Below are 12,543 nucleotides of genomic sequence, written 5' to 3' on the forward strand. Positions count from 1 at the left end.
AGATAATCGCTTCTATGGCAAATAATCATAGTCTAAACTTTAGAAGTCAAAGATTACTTTTTTAAGCCATATAGTATCCTTTGAGGACATGCGTATGGAGCAAGATAAGGTGAAAGCAGTAGAAAATTAGCCAACCTCTAAGGCTGCTTCTAAAATTTTCTCATTTTTTAGCCTTATTGGATATTATTATCATTTTGTTTGTCAATTTGCATACTCTACTATTTCATTAATAAGTATATTAGAGAAGGATGCTCTATTTGAATGAAAACTAGAGTAGAAAAGTGCCTTTGATAGGTTGAAGGAGGCACTCATTATTCCTCCAATATTGCAATTATATAATCTCAACCTTCTTTATATACTTGGCATTGATGCTTTCAACTTTGCTATTAGAGTAGTCCTTTAATAAGACTTTGATAGGGACCTTCAATCCATGGCATATAAATTATGTAAGCTTAGAAGGGTAGAGTGCGGTTACTCTATATATGATTGAGAATAAATAATAATTATATATGCAAGAAAGATGTAGCAACACTATCTATTCAAAAAGACAATGATTATTTGGACTGACCATTGATCTATGGTATACAATTTGTATTTAAAAAATATGAAATCATGGCACCATTATTGAAAAGATTAGATGGAGCTTTTTAACATCCAACTTAAGTACAAATAAAGGCAATAATATATTGTGCCAAATAACTTATTGTGTAGACTTAACTTGAAGGTGAAATCAAAGGATAAGGTAGAAGTCACTATCATTAGTAGTATTATTTCAAACCTAACCAAAGAAGTAAAATAGAAGGAAGCTACATATGAGGATGCTTATTTTATCATGGTTAGTAATTGATTGAAGATGCATAATGTACAATATCAAGATTACAATCTTAGTGATGACTTGCTCTATTTCAAAAAGTAGGTTTAAGTACTTGACAATGCTATACTCCAAACATACATACTTTAAGAATGATACAACATTCTCATATTTAGGTATCCAAGGTATGTTAAGAGTCTTCAAAAAATCTCAAGGATATGATTTTGAGTAGGTTTGGACTATGATGTTTGAGCTTTTGTATGTTCTTACAAGTTATATTAACATAACAAAGCATGCAATGCAACATCTTCAAAGCTATTGCAATTAATTCCACTACCTACAAGATGTTGGAAGGAAGTGACTATAGACCTTATTATGTGTTTGTCATAGATGCCTCATAATCACATTAGAATTTTTGTCATTTTGGACCGATTCTTGAAACAACTTCACTTAATGTTAGTGATTATATACAAGACAGAGATTCAAGACTAAGGAATAGAGTTAATTCGACATTAAAACAACAACTAGATAGAAGATAAGAAGGTCTTGCCTAGACTATATATCAAGGACATGAACTAAAAGATGATGCATAATCCAATGAAATCCATGTCAAAAAAAGAGTCACAAAATAGAAATAAGGAAGTATGTATATTAAAAAGAAACTGGAATGACTTATTGCTAAAAGACAAAGAAACTTGAGACTCTTAAAACTAGACTAGAAGCAAGAAAGAAATTGACAAGAGTGAAGAGGACTTCATTCTTGTCTCTATATATACTATCTAACTAAGAGCTACATGGCGATGTTTTATAAGACCTCAAGTATGTGTTGACTTTGTAGGACACATGCCTTGACTTACAAGGTAATTTTTTTTATGTATGGGCCACATAGTTAGCTTGGTCTTCAAGCTATCAACATGTGTGGCACATAGGCAACTTGTTGATCACTTTTTTAACTCAAAAAGTCAATTATAGATACGTATAAAGTTGAAGTAGCATCTATGAAGCTTCTAGAAAGCTTGTATAGAAGATATTATAGAATTAAATTATTACCACATACTTCTACTTACTTCTATCTATTTATACAAGTAATTATTGGCTTACATGTATATGTCCATGATATTACCCTCTTTTTAGGAATGAATTCCAGAAGGAGTGGTCATCATATGTTGAAAAAATCTATAATGCGACAAATTGTATTCGCCACATACTTACATCTTTGTTCTCTTTGAAGATGGTTGATAAGGCCTCTCAACCATCAATAGTGTCTCATACTAGGGCATGAAGACCACCTTGTTATTTGATCATTATTGAGGCCTTCATAACTTCCTTCAAATAAAATATTTAGAACACTGTCAAGAGTTGTTCTTACCTCTAGTAAAATTACCAAATATTGGGAGTATCTTCCAAGGTCGTGATACCAAACGCATTGTATCTCGCCATCTATTTGAGTGAAAACATGTCATTTTTGAGGATCTTCATCTCAATTGCATTGTCTTGAAGGTTGTGACAATTGTAATGTCTCGTCCGACATGTCAACAAATGAAGGCTGTTCATTCGAGTCTATTGGTTGTTGATTCTCCATCTCCTTAGCATCACAACTATAAAGAAGCTACAAAGAAGAATTGAAAGTAAAATGTTATCTTCTCTAGATCTTCTTTCTTTTATAGGAAAAATTTTCATCTTGATTTTGATGGATGTTGTTGATGAAAAGCCTCCATCGTCTTTGTTGCATTTATAAGATTCTTTACTAGCTTTCATGTGCATTCATTAATATCATATTCATGCCAATGAAAAAAATATTCTAATTTATTTTGGCGCCGCTGTCGTATTATAACATGACTATATAGTGAAAATATAAATGAAAAAGATTTATTAATATTTAATCATCTTAGATGTTAGAAACAGTGGCTAATTCTAGTGCCAATGTTCAGGGGCCAATTAATGTCATCTTATTGCAAGCTGTACCATTGAACGTGACAACAGCATATGATCCACTGGCGACATCGAATCAAGTACCCTCGGTACCAACGAGACAACGAGGATCATTTTCTAACCCTATATAGAACGAGTCTAGTAGGTATATACTAGTGGAGACATCCAATATGCCTGATGGGGGTGCAAGAAGACCACTTTGTTGTTTCTATTGCAGACAGATTAGTCATTATGGTAGTGAATGTCTCAATCCCAGAACCAGTGATAATTAAATGCCAATGTGTGGAAATAACAAGCACTCGGGATATACTTATCAGCAATATAATGCTTCATTCAATTTCAATAATCGAGATCAGCAGATCCAAAGCCAAGAAAAAATTGTGGAGATAATTTGAGGTCCTTAAGATTTTCTGATAAATCGGATGGAATGTGTCCAAGCCATTCTTTCTAAGAGTCAGCAAAAGGAAAAAAGACCAATTCAACATTTGGGTGAGTCTGATGTGAAGGGCCAATTTGACCCAATTACGAGGACATCTAATCTATGTCTTGTTATGGACCTCTTACCCAGTATGTGTCAAGGACAAGAACTCGATGAAAAAACAATTCAAACAAGTGAGCCTTCACTCAAAGAGAGGTAACAAAATATATATAAACAAGTATATATATTGAAAGAGAAACTGGAATGGCTATTGCCAAAAGACAAGAAAACTAGAGACCCTTGAAACTAGATTAGAAGCAAGAAAGGAATTGACAAGAGTGAAGAAGCCTTCACTCTTGTCTCTATATATACTATCTAACTAGGGGCTACGTGGCGACGTTCTTTAGGACCTTCAATATGTGTTGACTTTGTAGGACACATGCCTTGACTTACAAGGCAAGTTTTTCTACGTGTGGGCCACATAGTTAGCTTGAACTTCAAGCTAACAACATGTGTGGTACATGGCCAACTTGTTGACCACGTTTCTAATCCAAAAAGTCAATTAAAGACACCTATGAAGTCAAAGCAGCATCTAGGAAGCTTCTAAGAAGCTTTCATATTAAATATTATAGAATTAACTTACTTTTATCTATTTTTACTTACTTCTACCTATTTCTATATGTAATTATTAGCTTACATGATTATAGCAGTGATATTACCCCCCCTTCTAGGGACGAGTTCCACGAGGAGCAGTCATCATATGTTGAAGAAATCTATGATGCGACGAATTGTATTGGCCACATACTCTGATCTCTGTTCTCTTCAAAGATGATTGATAGGGCCTCTCAACCATCGGTAGTGTCCCATACCAGGGCAGGAAGACCACCCAGTTATTTGATTATTGTTGAGGCCTTCGTAACTTCCTTCGAATAGCATATTTGGAACACCATCAGGAGTTGTTCCTACCTCTAGCAAAATCACCAAACATCGGGAGTCCCTTCCCAAATCGTGATATCAAACGCGTTGTATCTCACCATCTATTTGAGGAAGAACATGTTATTCTTGAAGATCTTCATCTCGATTGCGTCGTCTTGAAGGTTGTAACAATCGTAATGTCTCGTCCGGCAAGTCAGCAAATGAAGGTTCTTGAGTTGAATCCGCTAGTTGTTGGTTCTCCATCTCTTGAGCGCCACTACTACAACGAAGCTATGAACAAGAATTGAAAGTAGAATGTTATCTTGCCTAGATGTTGTTTCTTTTATAAAGAAAGTTTTCATCTTGATTTTGATGGATGTCGTCGATGAAAAGCCTCCACCGCCTTTGCTGCATTTATAAGATTCTTTATTGGCTCCCATGTGCGTTCAGTAATACCATATCCGCGCCAATGGACAAGATATTCTAATTTATTTCGGCGTCGCCTCGAATCTAAGACTTCTTCTACTTCAAATTCTTCATTATTGTCCACTTCTATAGGAGGAGGTGGAGCTTGTCGTCTTCTTGGTATGTCCACTGTCTTGTATGGTTCAAGAAGAGATACATGGAATACTGGATGGATTTTCATTGACTCCGGTAGATGTAAACAATATGAAACTGGATTGATTTGTGCAGAAATAGAAAATGGTCCCAGCCTTTGATAGTCCAACTTGTCACAAGGACGAGTGGTCTTGATATTGTGACGAAGTAGCCATACCTTATCACCCAAGACAAATGATGGTTGTTCCTTTTGATAGACATCCACATTGGCCTTTTGTTGTTGTTGAGTCTCTTTTAACTGCGCCTTCATCGTTGCATGTAGCTCTGATAAATAAATTGCCAAATCTTTCGCAGCTAGATTATCAACTTTTGAAAAGTCAAAAGTATCAAGTCATGGATGATAACTATAATTAGTAAAGAAAGGTGTTTGTTTTGTAGAAGAGTGTACCGTGTTATTGTAAGCAAACTCTGCCAATGGCAAAAGAGTTGTCCAATCATCTTGTTGGTAATTAATGGTACATCTTAAATATTGTTCCAAAACTTGATTAACACGCTCCGTTTGTCCATCAGTTTGAAGATGGAATGCCGAAGATAGTTTTATATCCACTTTAAGAATCTTGAAAAGAGTTCGCCAAAATCTTGATACAAATTGAGTTCCCCTATCTAATATAATATCCTTGGGTAATCTATGATAGCGATAGATATTGCCAAAAAAGAGCTTAGCTGTTTCTTCACCTGTGATAGATTTTTTATATGGTATAAAATATGCCATCTTGGTAAAACGATCTACTATCACGAATATAGAGTCATAAGAACCTGAGATTGGAAGATCTGTGATGAAGTCCATAGAAACAGAAGACCATGGTTGTTCTGGAATGGGTAATGGGTGAAGAAGTCCAAAAGGTCGATGACGAGGAGTTTTCGATCTTGAGCAAACTTCACATGATTGTACAAAATCTTTAACTCCCTTCCACATTTGAGGCCACCAGAAATCCCTAGATATCAGCTCCAAAGTCTTATTATATCCGAAATGTCCTGCTGCTGGGAAGTCGTGACGAGCTTGAAGAACACGTAAACGAGCTTCTCCTTCTGGAACATATAGGCGTCCTTCAAAATAGAATATGTTGTTCTTGAATTCAAATTTAGATGGATCATGAGATTTAAAAGAATTGTTCTTGATATCATGAACAAGAGGGTCTGAAGACATACTTAACTGGACTTGCTTAAGGAAAGTTAAATCAATAGTCAATGTTGATTTTATTGCTCGAAGATGAAATTATTTCGGCTTCAAGAGAACCGTTCTTTGTTGCTCAAAAGCTGCATCTCCTTCTTTTGGTGCAAGATAAGAACGTCTAGACAAGGCATCGGATAAACCTTGTTGTTTTCCTGGCCGATAAGTGATGATGAACTCGAATCTTGATAAAGACATGCTCCAACGAGCTTGGCGACGATTTAATACACGTGCTGACATAAAATATTCGAGGTTCTTGTGATCCGTATACTCGATGACTGGACTAGAAACGCCTTCTAGATAATGACGCCATTCTTGAAAAGAATCCACAATTACAAGAAGTTCTTTGTCGTGGATCTCATAATTGATTTTTGCTACTGAGAATTTTCTTGAATGAAAGGCTACTGGATGAAGTTTGTCATTTGTTCCCATTTATGATAAAACCGCACCTAGAGCAAAGTCCGATGCATCTGTGTCCATAAAGAATGCTTTAGAAAAATCAACACGATACAAGATTGGTGTAGAAACAAACGCTGTCTTCAAAGATTCAAAAGCAACTTCCGCTTCTTGATTCCATTGGAGTTTGTCTTTACAAGTCAAACGTGTAAGTGGAGCTGCAACTTGAGAGAAGTCTTTGATGAAGATCCGATAATAGTTGGCAAATCTCAAAAAATATTGGACATCTCTTACCGTTTTTAGGATCTTCTAGTTTATAATAGTTTGAACTTTCTTAGGATCCATCATAAGTCCATCATTTGAAATGATGTAACCTAAGAAATCAACTTGAGTAGTGTGGAATACATACTTTTCTATCTTGGCATAGAGTCCTGCATCTCTTAATTTTTGTAACACACGACGAATATGAAATTCCTGTTCTTTTGGATTCTTAGAATAGATCAAGATGTCGTCTAGATAACATACCACAAAATCGTCCAAAAACTCTCAAAAAACATCATTCATTAGATGTTGAAAAGCTGCTGGTGCATTTGTAAGTCCAAAAGGCATGACTTTGTATTCAAAATGTCCATACCTAGTTCAAAACGCAATCTTCCATTCATCTCCTTCTTTGATGCGTACTAGATTGTATGCTCCTCGAAGATCTATTTTTGTATAGATCTTAGCTTGATTCAGTTGATCAAGAAGTCCGGATATTAAAGGTAGTGGATACTTGTTTTTGATGGTAATCTTGTTGAGTCCTTGATAATCAATACACATCCGCAATGATCCATCTTTTTTCTTCACAAATAGAATTGGAGCTCCTACCAGAGATTTAGAATGGCGTATGAAATTCTTGGCTAGATTTTCTTCAATATACTCCTTGAGTTCAGCCAACTCATTTTGTGATAAACTATAGATTGGTCCGAATGGCGGTTGTGCTCCTTCTTTGAGGTCAATTGAGCAATCATAGGGACGATGTTTCAGGAGTGTATCCGCATTCTTTTTTTCGAATACATCTTAAAATTCTTGATATTGGCTTGGAATGCCACTTAAAGTCTTTTCACCAGTAGAAATGGGTGTAGCATAAATAATGTATGGTGATTCTTTCATAGCAGCATGCAAGAAAGCTTTTGCACCTATAAATATGGGTTTAATTGAACTGGACTTATGACTCTCTACTTGCTTAACTACACTATTAGTTATACTTTCAGAGAAAGTGAGAGTTCGGGAAATCGAGTCTATTTGAGGGTTGTATTTTTCTAACCACGATAAACCTAAAATGATTGGATTAGAGGGAGATCTAATGATATTAAATACTACAAAACTAATATGACCATTGATTATTACTTCTATAGGAAGGGTTTCGTGAATAATATCTCCAGAAGACAATGGACGACCATCTATGACTTCTACATGAACAGGTTTAGTTTTCTTTACTAAAGATATGCTATGTCTTTTAGTAAATTCTTCATCTAAAAAATACACTGAGGCTCCTGAATCTAACAAGGCAGAGACTTTGTAATATTTAGGTCCTAAAATAACATTTAATGTAAAATAAGGAGAGGGCTCTGAGGAGAGAATAGGACCTTTACTAGAAGTTGTGCAAGGTTCCAGCCGCACGGTCCCTATTGTAGCTGGACAAATTCGTTTTCTGACATATTATCTTCTTTCACAGCCATACTCTTCATTTTGTGATTGCGTCGTTTCTTTGGACAATGCTGAGCAGTGTACTTTGGTTCTCCACAATATAAACATAATCCTTCTTGACGATGACAAGTCTTTTCTTGCTCAGTAAGAGGTTTGAAATGTACTGCATCAATTTGCATATCCTCTACTTCCGAATGTATGTGTTGAAGAGATGTTGGTGTTGCCATTGAATTATAGTAACGTTGAGGTCCACTTGTACGGTTCTCAGATCGAAATTCAAAAAGGCGATTGTCGTACTTCACAGCAAAGTCAATTGCTTGACTCAATGTTTGAGGATCAGGTAAGTTGAGCATTAATTTTTTTACCTCATATTATAATCTATAGAGAAATTGGCTAATAAATGCACCATCATCCCACTTGATATCACTTGCAAGTTGTTGAAATTGTGAAGCATATAACGTTATTGATCGATTGCCTTGTCGTAAAATACGGATCTTATTGGTTGCAACACGAATTACATCATGTTCTCCATACATGGATTGAAACTCCGCCAAAAAAGTCTCTAGATTATCCAATATTGGATCTCGTCGTTCAAGAAAAGATGAAAACCATGATAGTGCCGAACCTGAAAGAAGCGTATCAATGAATCTAACTTGTGATCCTGGAGTTGGATAGCTTTGGGGTTGAAGTTCAATCACAAGTTGCACTTGATTGATAAATCCTCAAAACTTGGATCTGGTGCCATCAAACTTCTCGGATAGGATAATTCTTGGTTCTCTAACATTTGAAGGGCGTTCCACCATAGGAAAAAGGACATGGTTTGGTGCAGATGTTGAAGCAGCTCCAACCATTTCTATATCTTCACTTCCTGTCAATCTTGTTGCTCCTTCTGGTGGTAAATTGAGTTGATGCATCGCAAGCATTAACTCCCTCAATTGCTCTTGCATTTGTGCCATTACACTCTTCATTTCAAGAAGTTCTGCCATGATAACACTTAGAAGAGAAAAGATGTCTAATATCGCTCAAGACAAATAGAAGAGAGGACTTGCGAATAAAGAAAATACTAAGGACAATATCAGTTTAGAAGAGGGTAATCCGCAACTTCTAATACGCTTATATCTTATCAAGAAAAAGGGATAATCCACTCTTAATCAAGATTAGACAAAGCTCTGATATTGTAGGTATACTCTTGTCAATCTGTCAAGGACAAGAACTTGATGAAAAAACAATTCAGCTAAGTGAGCCTTCACTCAAAGAGAGGTAACAAAATATTTATAAACAAGTATACATATTGAAAGAGAAACTGGAATGGCTATTGCCAAAAGACAAGAAAACTAGAGACCCTTGAAACTAGATTAGAAGCAAGAAAGGAGTTGAGAAGAGTGAAGAAGGCTTCACTCTTGTCTCTATATATACTATCTAACTAGGGGCTACGTGGCGACGTTCTATAGGACCTCCAATATGTGTTGACTTTGTAGGATACATGCCTTGACTTACAAGGCAAGTTTTTCTACATGTGGGCCACATAGTTAGCTTGATCTTCAAGCTAACAACATGTGTGGTACATGGCTAACTTGATGACCACGTTTCTAATCCAAAAAGTCAATTAAAGATACCTATGAAGTCAAAGCAGCATCTAGGAAGCTTCTAAGAAGCTTTCATATTAAATATTATAGAATTAACCTATTTTTATCTACTTTTACTTACTTCTACCTATTTCTATATGTAATTATTAGCTTAGAAGATTGTAGCCGTGACAGTATGAGACTTGACTCGATTGGGCAACCCAATGAGGTCCCGAATATAGAGGCTTTGGTTCCATTTCAAGCTGTTCCGTTCTCTATGTCATTTTAGGAGAAACATCCTTTCTATAGAAAGATCCTCTTAGAGGCAGGAATTCCATGGAAGTGCGGTCTATTTTTCCAATTCCAAGTCCAAGGTAGAAGAATAGGGGACCTCATGGAGTTAAAAAAAAATAAAGAAAAAGAAAGAGGACATTCGGAGATCGAGATTTTTGGGATCAAAGAGGTAGCTTCAAGCTCCTTCGAAAGGTATAAGACTTAGTTTCATAGGATTTGGGAGGATTTTGCAATTGTTGCTCAAAGTCAGTGTTTGTATTGGTGAATTGGGTTTTTTTTTGCAATAAAGTTAAGGCTAGTACTCTTGACTGTTTTGTAAAATTAGAGAAACATCTACGGTTGAAATTTTAGAGGTGTCTAGATGGTTGAATATGCTAAGTGCTTACAAAAATTTGTATTAATTTAATGGTTTGAATAGAGGATATTTGATCATTAATATTAAGAGGTATCAGAAGTCAACATATTGAGGTTGTTTAGGATTTCTGTAATATCTAGAGATCTATCAGTTAGAATAAGGTGAATTTTGACGTAGTAAGTTGAAGACTTGAAGGCAAAGCTGCATACAAGGTTTAAATGAGAATTAACAGTTAGAGAAGGAAAAATTGCAAGTCAAGGTTCGTTATCAACTTTCTACGCGGTGATCAAGGGATATAAGTATGGATTTACGACGTTTTCTTGCAATATATAAGTTAGATTGGATTGAAACTTCTTGAGCATTTAGAAGACTTGCAAAGACACTAGCGGTAGAAGTTTTACAACAATCGGACGGTCAGATTGAGAATTACATCTTGCCGAAGCTCAATGTCTAAGGTTAGGGTTTAAAAATAAAAAATTAAAAAAAAATAAAAATAAAAAATAAAAAATAAAAAAAATATGAAAAAAAATAATAAATATATATATATATATATATATAAAATAATAATAATAATAATAATATTAATAATACTAATAAAAATAAAATAAAATAAAACTAACAAATAATAGAAGAATTTATGCTTATAATATCTCGAAGTTATTAAAAATAGTGTTTTTAAGCACTTAGTATTGAGAGTAAGCTCTTATATTGAAATTTGAAATAGTTGTATTTAGATGGTTGAAATCCACTAGACTACTTGGATACTTGTAAAATATTATTTTATCTTTCATAGTCAGATACCCAGTGCATTTTCAAGCAAGATAGTACATAATACAACACCGCTGTTGTATTATGTGTTGTTTTGTTCAAGAATGTACCAGGCATGTAGCTATAGAAGGTGAGATTGTGTTTCAGAAGTAGCTAAAAAATCCTAATAGGTTTCGTCCATACGAGAAGAATATAATCTGAATTTTAATTCAAAAGTGCTTAAAATACTCTTTTTAGTAGTCTTAACTATACATTAATCCCAATTACCTTGTTGCTTTCATATTTAAGTAATTTAGATTTTTCTTGTAAGCTTCAATCCTAATCAGTGACCTTTAACAAGCTATAACATCCAATCCAACCATCTTCTTGATGTATAATTTGGCATGCAATTTTCAATGTAAGTCTTCTATATGCTCAAGAATTTTTAGTCCAATCCAACTTACAGATTGTGAGAAAACCTCCAAAAATTGCACTAATGTCACTTGGCCGCCAACTTAAAAAGTGAAGCAAAAATCCCAGCAATGATTTCTCCCTTTCCAACTATTAACTTTATCTCAGAATTGGTATATAGCTTGATCTTCAAGTCCTTCAAAACCATGCCAATTTTCACTTTAATTCGACTAATAGATCTTTAGATATCATAGAAACTCTACCCAATCTCAAACTGCCACCTTCCAAAATCCTCTTGTGCTAAAAACTAGATATCTGTAAACTACATTATTAGATTATCACAAAATATTGTATACACTTAGTACACCCAATAATCCAAATAGTGTTAAGTTTTCAACCATAGATGCCATACCAATTGTACGAACTATCCAAAATTGCTAGCCCTAATTATATTATATAAAATCCAAATCATTGATACAAACCCTGATTTTGAACAACAATTTCTAAGTCCTCTAAAACCTTATCAAAACAATTCTTATGTCTCCAAAAAGAACTTCAAGCTAGCTTTCAAATTCTAATCTCTGACCTTCAAATGTCTCCCTATTTTGCCCTAGGCTATCGTTTTAGTGGCCAGAGGTCTGATTTTGACCTTGTCTCTTAAATGGTCGATCCCCGGATATCAATCTAACCTATCCTAAGGTGTTTTTAGCCCAATCCTACTCTCAACTTAACCTTAGTATCAACTATACTAATTATTTACCTCTTCTAATCTGATTTTATTAATTTATGGTCTTTCTAAGGTAGTAGAAGAGTCTCTACAACTTAGAAGGTAAAATTATTAACTGACCTTCAACCTACTAACTATTAAGATAAGAAAATAACCTAAGAGGCTCTTATAAAAGCCATGTTTAGATACCTCAAATTATAATTGAACTAAGATAATTATATATTAATTAAAAATTTAACTTTGATTATAATTTCACTATATAATCGTATTACCTTACGACACCGCTATGAATCTAGGAGTTCTTCCACTTTGAACTCTTTATTATTTTCCACTTCTACAAGAAGAGGTTGAGCTTGTCTTCTTCTTGGTGTATCTACTATCTTGTATGATTCAAGAAGAGACATGTGGAATATTGGATTGATTTTTATTGACTCCAATAGGTGTAAACAATATACAATTAGATTTATTTGTATAAAAATAGGAAATAGTCCAAG

Source organism: Physcomitrium patens, chromosome 2 (assembly GCF_059467195.1).
Source record: "Physcomitrium patens ecotype Gransden chromosome 2, ASM5946719v1, whole genome shotgun sequence".
Taxonomy (NCBI): Eukaryota; Viridiplantae; Streptophyta; class Bryopsida; order Funariales; family Funariaceae; genus Physcomitrium; species Physcomitrium patens.